The sequence below is a fragment of the Anopheles moucheti genome, chromosome 3, assembly GCF_943734755.1.
Source record: "Anopheles moucheti chromosome 3, idAnoMoucSN_F20_07, whole genome shotgun sequence".
Taxonomy (NCBI): Eukaryota; Metazoa; Arthropoda; class Insecta; order Diptera; family Culicidae; genus Anopheles; species Anopheles moucheti.
This window is the reverse complement of record NC_069141.1, coordinates 14,090,351-14,106,912: the sequence shown is the minus strand read 5'-3', so window position 1 is coordinate 14,106,912 and position 16,562 is coordinate 14,090,351. Positions and strand designations below refer to the sequence as shown.

Sequence of the window (16,562 nt, the reverse complement as noted above, 5' to 3'; positions counted from 1 at the left end):
GTGATATCTAGTCTTTTAAATTTGTCGCCTGATTATTCCTTGTCACTGTGGCTGGGGAATTCATAAAGAGAAAAGTGTTCCAGTAACGTAAAGCACTCTACACTAGTGATGAGAAAAATCGTTCCCATTCGGTTCGACCGATCCGGATCCGAATTGGGATCGATCTTCCGAGTCCGATCCGAGGGATTACTTTGGGATCTAGAGTGTCATATGTTTTTTAATTATACAGAATATATTTATAAACATAACAGAGAAGATGTATTAACTCTGGAAACGTCGTGTTTTTATAAGATGCAAGATGATTCAGAGCATCATCCGAATTCAAAGTGTCTATAAGGCAACCAAAGAGGAAGAGAAATATTTAAAAAACAAAATTTTTATGCATTCGAATTTATGGATAATGATTCCATTTACGTAAAAAACTATGTGTTTCCCAATTACATGTTCTAATCTGTTATTTTGGATTTCGATCCCAGATTCTCGTCATGACTAATACGGATTTTTTGGATACCTATCCAGAGGATCCTTATTTAGGGATTGAATTCTGAATTCTTCCGATGAAGGATCGAATCCAAGAATTCGGTCTAATCCGATCCGCCCAACACTACTCTACACCAATCGAGGAATATTGCATAAGGTGGTAGCGCAATACGACATCAAAGTATCAGCAAAAACAAACGTTCAACCGGAACATTCTTTACTGCTCCGCCGAATGGCCGTCATTGAAAGAAAATACTGTTGCTCACTCGACCATCTTAATCCGCTTGATTATGCAAGCTACCATCGCAACGAGCGATTCCTTACTCCCCGTCGATCCAGGGTGTGGGCTACCATGTTTGTGATGTTGTCAAGCATAGACGACTGATCAGAATACCACCAGCCAGACTCGGCTGAAGAATCAACCAGAGTACGATTCCTTTACTTACTTCCATGTTGCTTACTGATCCTCACATTCATTGTCACCTCCCTAATAGCAACCGCTTTTTAAACTGCGCCAACCGTAACGCATAAGTAGGTCTTCCCGAGGTCAGCCAACCGCGAACCGCACACAACCATGCCAAGGATTATGTGCGAGGAGTTGTGCGAGAAAAGTTGTCCCATCATTTATAGCTTGAGCAAGAAATTTATTCATTAAAACTTATGAATCATTCTACGGTGACCCCGTAAAAACACACGACGTTATCAACCGCTCTGTCTCGTGGATTACTTTAGCGAACTACTGCAGCGAAGCTCAGGCGAAACGTTCTGCCTGCAGTCGCACTGCGAATCGCATCTAGCTAATGGAGTAAACTCTCCGGCACATTACGAGATGTTGTTTGTGACGCGTTTCGGGCTGGTACGGAACGATGCAGTGCCCACTGCATCCGTCCCGGCTAAGGCGACAACGCTCGAGATTGAATTAATAAGCCGTTCGTGGACGTGGGTTGAAAAATGGTCCCAATGGTTACGGTGGTCACACGACACACGGCACTAGCGCTTAAGGCGTTCCACCGTCCGTGGAGAAAATATTGTTTTATGACTTTGGGACTTGAGCCAGACCGAAAGACAAACCCCTGCACGGCTGTGCAGCAGTTCCAGTGAAGACGGCACCATTTTTCATTCAATGATGGTACAACTAATGGTGTCACTGTCATGAATAAATATCGACCACTCGGGTACGGTCTGATGTTGCAGATGTTGAACGTACACAAATGTGCGCAGCACAAGAAACAAGAAGTCGTTAGCAAAGGGCTTCCACCGTTGGGCATAACTTTGCACTGATTTATCCCCGACCCCTTCGAAAACCAAGAAGAAGTTCCTGCGTGTTGGGATCGTGTGCTCGTCCCACCAAAACCACCCCTTTTGACGAGTGTCAAATGTCGGTCCGAATTGAAAATCCGTGCTAACATCAAAGTGGTTGTCGTGTTTACCTCCATAAGCTTGGCTCGGTCGGGCCGAGAGTATTAAAGGGGTCTGACGAGGAGAGAAATCAGATCGGTGCGGCGGAACTACGCCTCAGTCACTGCGCCCAAGGATAACCGGCTGCGGGGGCTGAAGACTTCAAGGGTTGTGAGTGGGGAGTGTTTGCGGTACCGTGTACTAACAGCGCGCAGCACTCTTCGAATGAGAGCTTGATTGCATGAAAATTGATACAACTACCCGCCGTCAGCGTTAGCGCCCAATAGGCAAAAGAAGGTGTGACAACTCAAGGGATGCAAAAGTTTGCGCGTGCCATTGCGTGACACAAAACGAACTACCTTTTCCGACGATCTGGAGGACGAGCTGGAGTTGATTAGAGCTATCAAATTTCGCTTCCTCCAGCGAATGACATTCAATATGACAGACAAAATGAGGATAATTTGGTGTCTTTGTAGGTGCATCGGTGATTGGTGCATGAACGACGAATAAGGAAACTTTATTGAATAGTCATTTATTATCTTGTGATTTGGATAAACCTCATATCGCTCTGTATGTCCTTTCTGTACAAATGTTCAACAATAGTATGTTGAAGTTATCCCACACTAAAGGACCCATTTTGGAATGCGTCCATCATCTCATTCCATTTCAACAACGGTCCAAACGCTGTGTCTGACATTCAAAGCCCATTCCAGCGAGAACATGTTGGTCAAGATAAGCCCCTAATGGGAATGGCTGCTCAGAACAGTCCTTTGCGCTGACGTGTTGATGACATCGGCCATCTTCATTAATTGGTCCTTATGTGCCAAACGTCCCAGAGAGCACGGTGTCAAACGCAGTCATCACCATGCTGGAAACCTAATCGGACGACTCGCCGTACTCGTGCCCCACAGCTCAGTCTTTGACTGATCCATCCAGGAACTCCACCGGGCATGACCGGGGTTTTAATTTTTCATCTCCCCAAAGCAGCCCGGTGGGGAATTTTGTGGATGCCCGCATCCATTCGTTCTCAATTCGGCGTATCTCCAATACCCGGGGAAAGTTATCGAAAATGTCGACGACATTCGGGTGATACCGCGCGGTTGGTACCCTATCCCAATCCTCCGTGTTAAGGGAGGCTCATTGAATTGACGTTGATGAAAGGTTCCCAACTATTCTTCATCGTGTACATAGCACATAGAAATGGGGCAGATTCTAGCTCCATCGTTTCCCGCTGGTGCTTAAAAATGAAACAAGAACTTCCGACACTAGAATGCGGGAGACGAGATCATTTTGTACAACACCTCGTCTCATTTGCTTGGTTGGTTATGTGGAATGTAGTGCGGGAAATTCTTGCACAAGACAATACATTTTCACAACGTTTCGTCTACTCCCAAAAGCCACCCTCTCGGGTTGGTGATTTGTGAGAAGAACTTTCACCAAACCCACACGAGTCGCTGTATTCTATGTCGCGCTCCTCTACGGTGTGAATTACTTGTCGTTCATTGCCATAACTTTACATCAACCTTTACGGGGTCGGAAAACATTCCCATGGCTTCCGTTCGGGCTTGGCATCGATCGGTTTTGTCGGTTTCTTGGTCACGCGACAACGCTCCTTTTCATCGGCATAAGCCGCTTAGCAACGGGCGGCAAAGCGAAGAAAACCAACGATTTGGGATGAATTTCGCCCAGCACCCCCAGGTTTTGGGATAAAGTTTAGCGAATCTTTCACCATCGTCCTGGGTGGTGCGAAATAAAGTTTTCGTTTTTATTTTACCCTTTTTTACCACCACACCAACACTTCAATTTTCATTCCACCGGGCGGAGTGTATTTTTGGCGGACAAAGGGTTCATGCAACGACCGCAGCATTTACTCATTTATTCATATCCAACCCGGGGTACCCTGCCCATCGTCCATCGTACGCGGGCAAAACAGTGGTGGGAACGTTCAATAAAGCTACACCATATGTACGAGCATCGTTTCATTTTCACACGTATCGAAAACTGGCATCGATCACACGCGTCTACCGGGGGCCGCTTTAGCGATGTTGCCCTCGATCAATAATGTACATTAACGTTTTCCAAACCTAATCCAACAGCAGGCACACTGTCACGCATACAAACCCAGTACCAGTACGGCGGCCGTACACAGCACGGCGACCTATTTGTGCTGTATGCAACGTTGCAAGTGCGGCGTTACTAACGACTGCACTTTAGTGCAGCCGATACGCAAGCATTTGCGGCCGGTTATGTGCATCAAGCTGTGGCTACGGCGACCAAACAGTGAGTGTCACGTGGCGTACACGATAAAATTGTGCTTATTGTGCCGTTGGCATTCCTTTCTCTTTTCTTTGTGAGTGTACAGAGCAGTCGAGAAACGCTCTAGTTCTAGATGTATTGAATAAGAACAATATTTATATACACCTTCGTTAGTGATAATATGTTTCATACAACAATTTTTGGACGCATTAGCTATATTTTTTCCTATTTCCAATAAAAAAAAAGCAATATGGCTGTTTGCGAAATACAAAACCCATGCCTACGATACCACCAACAGCATATTAACACGTTACTCGTAGGATCCTGTTCTTAAGCACCAACCGAAACCGGTTTGAGGCAACGCACATTTAAAATAGGAGACATTTGAACAGCCTCATGGTGCTTACCATCCACCACGACCTGACTTGAACCGCATCGTAGCGGAAATGTCCACCGATGGTTACATCCGATGCCAAACACACATCTTTGGCACTGAATACTAATGACACCACCCCGATGCACAGCGAACCGAAAAGGAAACGCACAACATGACTCCAAAATGACCCAACTGAATGTCGCTTCGTTCTTTCGATTTGCTATTTCTGTTGCCTTTTTTTCTTCTTCCTTAGGTCCACGGCTTTCCTGCAGTCCATGTTGGACATGTCTTTCGGTGCACGCCTAGTTTGCCACCGGAATCGTGTTCTCCAACTCAAACAGCATGGCAATAGAAAATACCGTCCCCCACAATGCTCACACAGCCCCAAACCTTCTTGCCGGTGGGGGCTCTTTCGAGACACACACCAAGGTGAAGGTCGATCGGACCGAACTGCTGTTGCTCCGTTGCTTCAGCGTTCGTCGCTTTTGATGGATTTTATTTCTTCCGAAAGCACATCCATTTCGACTTACTTTTTTTTCGTTGCGCGTTGTTTTGTTTTTGGGGAGTTTTTTATTCATTCGCGCTTACGTAACTAAAAGTTTCGTAGCACCGCCAGCTACCGCAACACAAACGGCTGCTAAAATGTGAGTTTATACAATGTGTCGGTCGATTTTCGTTGCTCCAAATGGCCACTTTCTTTGCTCTTCACAACGCAGCAGAGAATGGGGCGGAAGGATACGCAAGACAGGTTGGCCCAAGCATGCCTAATTAACGATCCACAATGCCAACGGCCAATTAATAACAATGCCCAACGAACACTATTATGCTACCTTGTTGAAACACGGGAAGAAATATGTGACCTCCCCATACCGCCCGGGTTGTGGTAAGAACAATAGGACCCGGTACAGCATGGAACCTTGCCAAGGACTCGAAGGATTCCAAGGACGATGCCGTGTGAGCAGATGGCGATGACGGGCAAAAGAGCTGCAAGCTTTTTTCTGGTAGCACACATGGGAGCGGGATGAGATGAAGTTGCGTTTGAAATATCTGATTCACTCCATTTCATGGTGTAATCGTCCGAGCTAATCGAATCTCGTGTCCATTTTGGGCAGTTCAGCAAAGTAACTGCCGCTACCGTTGCATGACTTTCGTTAGGGGGTTTGCTCTTTGGTGTTACTAATTAAATGTGAGTTTAGGCCACAACCAGATTTGCTGCTCGCTTACCTAATTGATTCCATTAATCGTGCATTCTATCAAGATTGTGATTTGAGTAACACTTAAATGTCTAATTTTGTTTTTGGCATTTGGTGAATTGATTTTTACGATTACTATTTCACACATCAACACATCATCGTTTGAAATCTCATTTTATTAAATTTATTTAGTTTAATATCCATCAAGCGAAGTAACATAAGGGCGTCATGTTTAGGACTCTTGCTTTATAATAACGACTTCAAATACTCAAACTAAAAGTATTGAGAGAGATTTCGCATTTTTATACATAACTTAACCATCTCTTGGGATCCTCAAAACGCAGTCTATAGTCGTAAGGCTTTAAAATGTTGTAGACAAATGTCATCCAGTTGATAACTTTATTACATGAAGAATTGTTCTCAAACTCTCGGTAATGAGTTCAATATCCCGAAGATACTGATTCGAACCACATCTCTACTAGCTCCTCGACCTAATAAAACATTACGATATCTGTTTGAAAATTATGTAAAAAAATATTCGTAACAATAACTATATGAATCTTCAAATGTATTGAGAAATTTAAAAAGACATTAAGCTTCTTGCAGTTCTTGCCTTTGTCTTACTCCATACCAGACATAAAACTTGATGGAACAAGAACTTCCACAATATTGACCAACATCAGTTTCATGACAAGCAAACATAATTTTAAACTATTTGCCCATTCCGTAAGCCATCCTCCGACTACACATTTCACGAACCTCCCCAGCTAGGGCAATCGATAAAACAATCAAGCCATTTTTTGGGGACATTTCGCAAGTAGATTTTGTTCAAATAATGCCACAAATTGGTTCGACGTGCAACTGTTGCAGAGTTTAGTATGATTGGGTAAAACACAATACTATAAGTTTGCTCCACTTACTGACCGCTCCAGTGACGGCTGAAAGTACATGGGATCATACGTGCCTGGCAATCGTCCAGCAAAGCACACTTTTCTGCCCTGATAAGAGAGCTTAAATAGAAGTGTAAATATTAGCACTGCCCGCTGCAGGACAGGAACCGGGGTACCGTACCTTTTTGCCACAACCAACTGCAAAAGGGGTAAGTTACGTCACTCTGACCACCAAGACCAATCGATGCATTGGAGGATTAAGGGAGGGAGGAGTGAAACATGAAACATTTAGAATACGGAAAGGGCAACCAAGCGCGAACTGGGCACGAACCAGAGGCCGCTTCTTAAATCGCTGCCGTTCGAACTGATTGCGACTGGAAGGTGCGATGTTATGTAAGCAAAGGACAACACTACCTTCCGAGTTGGGCATCCACCGGACCATCCGGATGACGGAGGTGACATTCAAATGAGCTCCCTGTCCCCGGCACGATTGCCGGTTACTCCTGTGCGCACTCATGTCGCACACCGACCATTTAGCAGGTAGATGAGAAGACGTTCTTACCATTCCGTTACGTCAAGTCACCAGTCTTGACAGCATAACAAGCGTGTCCAGATGTCAAAACGGGCACCAAACGGGTAACCATAGCGCATGGGGTGGCCCAATGCCGTACCAACCTTTTCGCAAGAGAATTCCAACGTTGTCTGATTGTCATTCCCATTCTTGGCGTCGGTAGCTGCATCGCTTCCGGAAAACAACCCCTCCACACAACCAAAACACCTCTCCACATTCGCAGATCGTTCGTTAATTTCATTTGTGGTGGTGAAAACCTCGACCGGGGGTTGGGAGGGGACGGATTTTTCCGCTCACGTTTTCCCTTTTTGCAATTGCTCTCTTGCTCTCTCAATCGGTCCAAAAAGGATAACTCTCACGCTCCTTCCGCGATGAGAGAAAGCCCCCATTATTTGATCCAGCCAGAGAAAATTCCTTTACCATTGCCAACTGTCAGTAGTAGGCCATGAGCAAATATACGTGTATGTATGTTAGTGTGTGTGTGTGTGTGCGGATTTTTCCAGTGTGTGTATGTGCAAGTGTGCGTTGGTACAAACTTTTCCATTTTTCCCGTGCAGTGACGAATCCCCCTCATGGGTAGCCTGCTGAGGACGATGGTTCGCTTATGTAACATTTTGCAGACTACTCGAAAAACAATCTCGTGTGACGTTCGTTCCAGGAAGTTGCCCCGAACGCGCTGCACAGATGTATCGAACGTTAACCCTCCCCTCCCCTCCCCTCCCCCCGCTCCCTTCCTACCCTTCTCACAACACACACGCTTTATTGCGATGGAGGCTCCTGGTTATCCAACTTGTATGATGGACCGAATACGTCGTTTACAACAATTGAAAACACACACGCACACATGACCAAAATTCTACGCGTTTTAAGAAGGTACAAAGAAGGATAATCGTTCATAATTACCTTGTTCGGTGAGATACGCGGTGCTCAACAAATCGAACTATTACAGACCAGTCGACCAGGGGCTCTTTGGCTTGGGGAAGGATTCTGCTTCGCAGGCTACTAGATGCTCGCAACAACAACAAAAAAAACCTTTCACAAAACGTGCAATGCGTCGACGAGATTCACACACGACTAAAGTAACTTGGAACTTCCCGAACAGAACGGATCCCGCACAGGAGACTGGGGCTGCTTTTGGGGAACAACGGAACACCAGTGTGGCTGCAAGGTTCTGGGTTCGTGAATTTCTGGAACGCTGTTGTGTAACGCTTTCTACCCGTTTCCGTACTCAAGACTGGCGAAAGGATACTGACGTTTGCAGCTCCACACAAAACTGACAGGATATTAAGCAGCAAAGCAACAAAAAATGTCTACTCTTGCTCATTTTCCACTGCCCAGTGCTCTGGGCTGCTCTGGCCATCTTGTTTTCTCACGCTCGGCTCACAGCCGGGACCCAGCGTTCTCTCTTCAACAGGCAAGGATCTGGTTTCTCTCAGCAAAAGGGGATACACATCTGACAGTTGCGTTCGAAAGAAGGTGCTCGGTGCGCCTATGCATTCCCACCTGTCATTTAGCTTTTGCTTCTGTTGGGCTTTTGCTTTGGGTGGAGGGAAAAGGGTTGGGAAATTTGGGGGAAAAAACGGCCGAGGGGCAGTAAAGCACCTGAAGAGAGGGGAGGGGGTGAATGGAAAACCCAGCACGTCACGGCGCCGACTGGACATTTTTACGTGTGCGTGTGTGTGTGTGCTGCTTTGTCTGTGTGTGAGTGGGTCTAGCATGGAGATGATTCAATGCAACTCGCTCCCTCGCTGTGATGCACTATCCACAACAGGACCAGTTATGCGTTATGACACAGATTTTTGGCACCACCGTGTCTACCTTGACGTCAACCACCCGACTAACAAACAGACTCTACAGACTGCTACGAACGCGCTATACACTACAAGAAACTTGCACACGGAAAGCACACGGAAACGGATTTCTTACACAACAAGTCGTGGCAGGGATGACAAAAACAAGCGAATGACAAAAGGGTGAAAATGTGAGGAAATTTTCCTTAAGCTCGTAGGGCCACCGGAGGAGGAAAATAATCGTTTATAGTGAGTGAAATTACGAAACACGCTTGATAAAAGGTGTGATGAGTGAAGGGAAAATCAATAATCAATGCCTACTGTATGGTTCTAGCGAACGCTACGGCGTTCGATATCGCTGTTTATTAGCTACCGATAGGGAATAAGCCGCGGTACCGTCTAGTGTTAGCACACTCTGCCACCGATTTGATCTACCGAATATTAATAGTACCTAGTACTGTTACGCGCTAATCACTGTGGGCTATTATTACTATTATTCCAAACAAAACATAAAGGATACGCGAGTGGATTTGGAGCACTGGGGTTTAAGAACAAAGACGAGTAGGAACACACATTCGTACATACCTTCTTTCGTTCTCTGTACGGGGGTGGCGCCGGGAGTGGGCAGAATCTCCCAAAGAAACCGATCAAAACAATCAGCAAACCACGAGACCCACGGCCACGGATGACGTTTGGCGCACGCTGCGTATTGCACTAAAGAAAACAACAATCCACACAGCAGCGCACACGCCTGCTATTTGGGGTCACCGAGCAAAATTACACAACCAGCACCAACCACTAGAAACGGGACGGGAACCCTTTCCTCGCTATCCTGGCCCTTCGCTTGTCTGCGCAGCACTCGCCCTTTGCACGGCCCTTTGCACGTTGTTTACACTGAAACTGCACGCGACAAAGAGAAAAATGACAAACGGAAACCACGGACGAAATCTCAGTTAAAACTTTGCTCGCTTCACTGGCAAATGCACTTTGATGCGCACCGTCGCGCCAATTCCCTGCACTGAGGCAAGCTTTAATGCTTGATTCGAGGCACACAAAAAAACAACCCCTACTGGCCCCAGGTGGTTGGCAATGGAAATTCTCACCGTATTATTTTTTTTGCCTTTTTTCTCTATACGTCAATTTCAACCCTTCAATATAGAGCTCACGCACTCGGGCACGTCCTCACGCAACGGCAGATGAATGAATTGTAGCGATGTTGAAACGCGCACCAAATAAATGCTCTCGGGTACGATCCCAAGGCAGGGTATGGCAACACATGTTTCTGAACAAAGCAATTTTTCTTTGTAAATAAATAAATTATGCCATGGTTATTTAAACAACTTAAATGAAGCAAATAAATAATTTAAGAAAGAAAAACATGAATTAACAATTTCAATTGTGCACAATCCCAGTGCACAGTGAATTTTTCAAAACTGTCTGTTTTAAGTTTTATTCGTTTTTATTATCGTGCGTGGTGTGTTCCTTAAATTTTTACCGCTTGTTGATTAAAAATTAAATTATTTTTTAAAACAACTATTTTGTTTCATTCAGATGAAAATATTGTCGTTACGGTCAGGCCGTTCTAACGAAAAATAAAATTAGATGAAAATATTAATTTTATATCATCTTATTTTCTTGCACAAGCTGCAAAGCACTGACGTTTTAGATAATGTTTTGAAGTTATATAATATTAATCTTAATATTAAAGTTGATAATATTTTTAAAAACCATAAATAAGTAATTCTACAAAAACCAAGTCGCCTACCACTGTCTTACGTTTCTATTCTGTTGGAAGTGCAGTAAAATGTTCATTCATCTGAATGTCACTTCGTTGACAGTGCGCAATCCAAACAAAGATGGAAGAAATGAACTGTCCAATATAAACGAATGAATCGAAGATGACAAACTATAAACATTTTTGAAATAATCGTTATTATCATTCGTTATTATCATTCGTTCATACTTATATCACAAATATATTGCTTGCTTTAAAAGCTTTCATTATCTTTTCTAAAAACAATATCTTGCAACAATTCCGTATGAATTAAAAGTCTATTTCATAAGACACATTCTAATAACCTGCACTGTGGTTATACCCAAAATGGTAAAGTTTTCAGCCACACAAATTAGCACAATCAATAAATGAAAATACATACATGTATGTTAAATTGCTACGAAGTTATCCAAAGATTAGAATAGTGCTAGACATTTCAGCATATAACTAATGTTTCTAAGGATTACTTTAAAGGACAGGTGTTAAAGGATTAATCGTGTTCTAAATTGTGAAATAATTTAATTTGTTCCAAATTAGTAATTAAATTAAAACCTATTAGATAACACGATTAAACAGTAAATGAAATACTATGTAATTTCCGAATATTGTTAAATAAAACATCATGCTTAATGAAGCACCGCTCTTCAAAAAGCTCATAAAGCTTTCAGAGAAGCTTTTATGCGATCCCGTTGTCAGTGCGCCTAAAGGTAGACTACACGCACTGTGTAGTCTGTGTAATATGAAATGCGAAATTCGGTACTGTTTGTAAAACTATTTAGTGGAAATTGGTCAATAATTATATGATAAGAGTAGCGAATGTATAACATATTTTACATATTTTACAAACATTTAATGCTTTAAACACTTAAATGTCAATCATACATTTAAATAGGTAACTGATTTAGGAATGGGCATAACTTCAATCATCCATTGTTCCATCCATTCTACGTTGACAATCATCATGGTGAACATCATTCCGGGAATAATGCTTATCATGGCGCCTTCTTATCCTAAAAAACCTGTCCATAGCAGACGCGTATCAAACTTGAATAATTTTTCAATTTTTTCTTCCGCTTCGCATAACACCTTCCCTACAACAACCCGTTCGAAACTTGTAGCGTAGACAACTTCCAAAATACGTCAAAGAACCTGTTGTGAATTTGGAATTTTTAACCACTTATCTGCTACTGTCTTTTGCTTCGCCTTTCGAACATTAAATGGAATTTATTACCTATTTTACATTAAATCATGCTCCCTTTAAAACTAGCTAGATGTGATTACGTAACAGTTTAATAGCTCTCTCATTTTGTGTCACACATAGGATTTAAAATTAAAAATCAATTTAAGGGTTTGCACTTACGGCGGAGTTTCGATGTGTACCATTTCGACTGCTGCCATTTTATCTAGCTTTTGCTTGAAAAACTCGTTCAAGCTTCTTCCTTGAATGTTGCCACCGGGGTTGATGGTTACGCGATCTCGCAGACAATCTGTAACACTGATGCACTTCACCTCACAAAACCTCACTCGCTACACTTTGCTGCGCACCAGACAACGCTGCCATGCACTGGGCTGATAAAAAAAAATAACGCAGAGAATTTCACATTAACCTTCAGGCATTGTGCAGCTCTTTGCCATTCGAAAATAAACAACAACAAAAACACAAACACTTCAGGCCGGCGTCGACTCATTTCGGACACGGTTTTGCACTACATTCAGCGTGGACGGGAATATCACAACTGATGGCCTTATGTACATTACACTTTGCAGCTTCAGCTGAAGAAAGCACTAGTGGGATCGTTTGTGGCGGAATCATTATCAATTTTGGTACACACTCGATCACACCTGCTTCACGGCACGGCGCCAATATTGACAGTCGCCACAAGAAGAGAGCATAACCTGCCTCGTTACCTCATCGTACGATCCCTCCGATCTCTGCTGGTTCATTAGTTATAAACACTAATCATAGGTTGCACGTACGTCAAACATCGGGGCATCATCCCTCATGCAACCCAACTGCTGCACATGTCAACCGGCTTACGAATAGCGCAGACGATTGCTGCAAATCGCGAGAGACATTTATATTTTCCCGATGCAATTGGATCGTTATGCTGATTTCACGTATCACTGGAGTCACAAGCGCACCGGACAAGACACTCACTCAAGACACCTGATGCTTGATGGATGAAGGCGATCTCCGGCAGGACTATTCCCCCGTTTCAGTGGAGAAACCAGTTTTTAGGAAACGGTCTGCAAGAAGACGTGGATGGACGGATAGATGAAGGTTGTTTTACCTGTGTCTTGACCAGCTAGCTACAACTGCATGACTGGCGCAACTGGCAAGGCTTGGAGGTCTCCGAAACAAACGAATGTGTTCGTTTTGATGTGAAACCAATAAAAAAACAAATAATTATCATGTGCGACTCTATGATTCGCGAGTCTCACCTTTGATCTGAGGTCACTTTTTACTACGAGGACCACCATACATCTCATCAAATCTCCAGTTGATGTAGCAACAAATAAAGATGTTTTTAAACCCCTTTCTAATTGCAGCTCTCAGTAATGCTCAGTAATCTCACACATTAAAAATCCTTTAATGCCCGCCTCTTAATCTTCTCATTGTGAGCGCAACCGGCACTAGACGCTTCATTTGTTTCGGGAATCCCTTGGACTTAGATGGCAAATCAACCGGTTTTCAAGGTAAAATCCATAAAATTCCCTCTCCTCTCGATGCAACGACTGCATTCGTTTGCGCGCCGACTTTGGACCCTTGGAGTTGGGGTATTTCTCTCCAGAATTAGTGTGAGGTAAGCTCACTTTACTTCGATAGTTGATAACAGCCAGCGCTGCAATTTTGAACAGGAACATTCCACTTCGCACTAACTTTGTCTGCTTCGATCGGCGATTCCATCACGAGTGGATGGATCAATGAAGGATTTTGTTTGTTGCCCTACAGCCCAAGCACCTGATGAATTGGGTGTTTGTACTATCCTTCTAGGTCGGTATTTAACGGGTGTATCAGGTGCAGCTACTTGTTCGTTGCAATGCATTGTTATTGTTTGACTAGAACATGTTGCTGAGCTGAACGGCAACGGAATACGTGGCCGGAGATAGCAGACAAAGTGTATACATCAATTGAAATTTATTACATGTCATTTAATATATTCCTAGCAGTGTGATAATCCAACGTATACAAGGAGTGTCAAACTTCATTTCGTTGATACTACCTAACTTCGTAGAGTTGAAAAACATCTGATCATTTTTTCTCCTTTGTAGTAACAACATACAAAACAACAGCTATTCTTTAGTTGTTGTAATGCTTTTAGAGTATGCCATCTCCGATAAAAGAGACAGTCTCGAATAAAGGCGTATTTTTCAACAAACGCATAGCTGTAAAACTACGAAGAAGTTCTGAAAATCTGACTTAACTTTCACATAGAGACTGATGCGATGAGGATGTGTTCTATTCATACTCCGGTCTCTTCTTCTGAGTCCGAACAGACTACATCAAATGATTAAAATCTTAAATTCTCTGCCATCATCTTTGATCCGCTGTCTTTGACAACCCTGCCATCAACGCTCCATATCACGTCGCCTACGATAATCGCTTGACGGTGGATCTAAATTAAATCTATTCCGTCTCATCCCCAATTCCACCCCTTACTCACACCTGTATGATAACATCGTAGAGATGCTTAGAAGTAAACAAAATTTCAATTATTCACCATCCACTTGAGCAATGTCAGTTGGCAAAAAAAGCCCTCCATCTCCAGGCAGGGGTAGAGGCGAATGAAGAGCCACCTTTCAGCTGGAGTGGACTTTTCAAGTACTGTGGCGACTGACTATTTGTCTAATGCATTCAATGACACATGCAAAAAAGTGGTCATTCAATTTCAATAATAAAAAACCTTAACTTCACGTTCGGTTGCGTTGAATGTTTAGATTGTAAATAGCAGATGGCAGCAGTAAAATTAATCAGGTCGTAGTATGAGATGAGCAGGGAGGTGGACGATGAATCTTTCAGGAAGGTTTTGAAAAACGTTCGACACGAATCCATCCGGACCTTCGAAACAGGCAGCATCCAGGGAAGGGCTCCAGTGACCTCACTGTCGCTCTCTCACCCGTTCGGGACGTGCCGCTACATTAACGACGCGATTTGATGCTCAAGTGAATATTTAACTAGCGCTCGGCTTTGCGCACTTGCACCCTGGGTACGCCCTAATCTGATCGCACACACTGCTTCGATCGCGATGCACAGCAGGAGTGTTCCAGCTGCATAATAAGCTGTTTCCGCTGGTGGACCGATTTCGGCACGATACGGACGGAACGGAGTCGGCTTTGGATTTGCGTTAACAATTCGTTGGGACCGCGGGCAATAAATTTGTTTGCTGTCGATCCCAGCATCACCATCGGTTACACATGAGCAAACACATCATTGGACAGTGACCTATTTGAACAATGGCTTTCGGGTGGCCGCCCTTACCGCTCGGTACGTTTCACTGCTTTCCGCTTCAAATTCAACCTGTTTCAACGAACCGATCGCACACTCTATGCATTCAAAGCTATGTCCTAAGAGTGTACCGAAACGCCCAGTCCCAAAATCAACTCCCACCAATAGACGCTTGCTAGTGAATACAAAACACGCAAAACACGGTCCGCAGCACGATACCAAATGCCCAACATCGCAACATGCGCTCACGAAAAGCTGAAAAATGCCAATCACTCCAACAACACTAAACCACCGGCACGCACTTCACACTGCGCGAAAGGTGGGTTTTACGTCAGGACGAAAAGGCGAAGGCACCGTAAAGAGCAACGGTAACTCCTGCTTTTGTACGGCGATTCGCGTTTTGGCGAAATTGGAGACGGTCGCCAAACAAACGGCCGCAGTGGCGGAGGGGGCACGGGACGGAATGTCATAAATTTGATGTCGCAAAATACCCGAACAAGAAAATAACATACACCGCCACTAAATATTCGCAAAACGTGTGGCGATTTGGCTAGGGGAAGAACCGATCGATCGTAACAAAATTATCTCACACAGAAAACACTGATCACTCGCGTGTGGGGAAGTGCACGATAAGAAGCGACCAATAAAATGGTATCGCAGTACGATTCGCGATCGCGCTGAAAAGCTGGTTCGAACAGCATCAAACGATAAACGATAATGAACGCAAAACGAACTCGACGCAGGAGGCTCAACCCCAACTGTCTAGCTTAGTGGCGGCACTGTGGTACGTGCATGAGCAAGAGAATGGACGTTGGTTTTTAGTTTAAATTTAAATTGTATATTTTTAATTGTAATCTTCATTTAGAATTTGTTGTTGGATTTGTTTACATTTTAAAGCTGCGAGTAATTGTTTAACTGTCCGACAATTTCAGAAAACCTCGCCAACACGAACATAATTCTATGGTATTAGTGCTATCAAATAGGACTTGTCTTCCTTAACTGTTCGAGAACAACTTGAAAAATGTCAGAAATGCCTTCAACTCACTACCTCTTGTACTCAAGAACCTTTAATTACTTCATTTTTCTTCCACTCGGTCACATCACTTATTAATCATTATTCGTTGTAAGAAACCAACTCCATTTATCTTTTTAGAAATATTAGATCAAACCATGAAAAGTAATGACCCGATTTTCTATTGGATTAAACAGCGTGCAAACATAAAAATATTCCAGTTATGACATTGAATTTAATACTGTTTGACAAAAATTAAAATGACTAGACAATGTGTGTATTAAAATTTCGAAAGCTATCTGCTATCTGCTCTGCCTTTGATGTTTACGATTATCGGTAGAAGGGATATCATCATTCGGAACTGCGAATGCGATC

General features: G+C 43.5%; 1 protein-coding gene across 6 annotated transcripts in view; it reads right to left on the bottom strand.

Moving 5' to 3' along the window:
* LOC128305218 (protein NDRG3) overlaps positions 1–15,872 on the bottom strand; it is a 39,795-nt gene extending 23,923 nt beyond the window's left edge. For all 6 annotated transcript variants that reach the window (XM_053042564.1, XM_053042567.1, XM_053042565.1 and 3 more), the window contains exons 1-3: positions 15,766–15,872; positions 12,089–12,297; positions 9,540–9,854 (exon numbers count right to left, since the gene is read on the bottom strand). The gene's annotated coding sequence lies outside the window, so the exon portion shown is untranslated. The remainder of the gene's footprint in view (positions 1–9,539; positions 9,855–12,088; positions 12,298–15,765) is intronic.
* Positions 15,873–16,562: the final 690 nt, after the last annotated feature.